The following is a 1159-nucleotide window of genomic DNA, read 5'->3' as shown; positions in this document are numbered from 1 at the left end:
TTTCCGAAAATGTCACGTACTCTCTCGATCTCTAAAGACTGTTGCTTTAGAAATGAATCACTTATAAAACAATGGCTTTTGTGGGACGGAGGGAGTAAACAAGAAGATAATATAACGATGAATCAAATGATCCATGCAATGCATTATTTCATTTTTGCTATTTTTACATTAGTACATGCAAGATACAAGTTGTGTTGGCGAGCTAACTATCTGCAGAGAGTAAAGATATTTGCTCCTATGTACAATTTAATCCTTATTTGGCACTTTAGTCTGATTTAACCCTCTATTAGCTGTTATAGAAAAGGTGGTCGCTAAATGTTCTAGCCCACCAATAAAACATATTTCATCTCTCTTTTCATTATTAATCCCTTGCCACGTCATAAAAAAAATCTGGCATGGTACATTGTCTAACAAGAACGAAACTCATCACCTCCTGCTCATTTAAGCTTATATACCAATCTGTCAATCATTAACAATATTTTTTTCACCACAAATTAGTGAATAATATTTTCAACTATAATTTATCTGAAAAATAGCTAAAAATATTGTTTGCTGATTTATTGTAAAAAATATATTATTTAATGACCAGTGGATTGGCACGTAAACTTAAAAGGAATGAAACTCGATCCCACGGCAAGTGTTAAAACTTAAAACAAACATGGCATGCATAAAACAAAATATCATCATCATGCCTTCACATGGGGACGCGCGGGGTAGGTGATAATACAATACTGAGTATACTCCACCACCAGCAGCGATCGAGATGTTTGCTGGATATGAGCACCTGGCCGGTTACAGGATGGCCTTGTTTAGTTTCTAAAAAAGATTGTAAAATTTTTAAGGTTTTTCGTCACATCAAATTTTGCAGCACATGCATGAAGCATTAAATATAGATAAAAAAATAACTAATTATACAATTTTACCTGTAATTTGCGAGACGGATCTTTTAAGGTTAGTTAGTCTATAATTAGATAATATTTGTCAAATACAAACAAAAGTGTTATGGTATCTATTTTGTCAAAAATTTTAAAAGTAAACAAGGTCTATCTTTGAATCGTTCTTTTTTTTTTTGAGTCATCTTTGAATCGTTCTACTAGTAGTGTCAAATAAAGTAACTGTGGCGTTGGATGGAAATGGTTGGCCAGTAAAAGAGGAACGA

The sequence above is a fragment of the Sorghum bicolor genome, chromosome 1, assembly GCF_000003195.3.
Source record: "Sorghum bicolor cultivar BTx623 chromosome 1, Sorghum_bicolor_NCBIv3, whole genome shotgun sequence".
Lineage (NCBI taxonomy): Eukaryota > Viridiplantae > Streptophyta > Magnoliopsida > Poales > Poaceae > Sorghum > Sorghum bicolor.
This window is presented reverse-complemented; position numbering follows the sequence as displayed.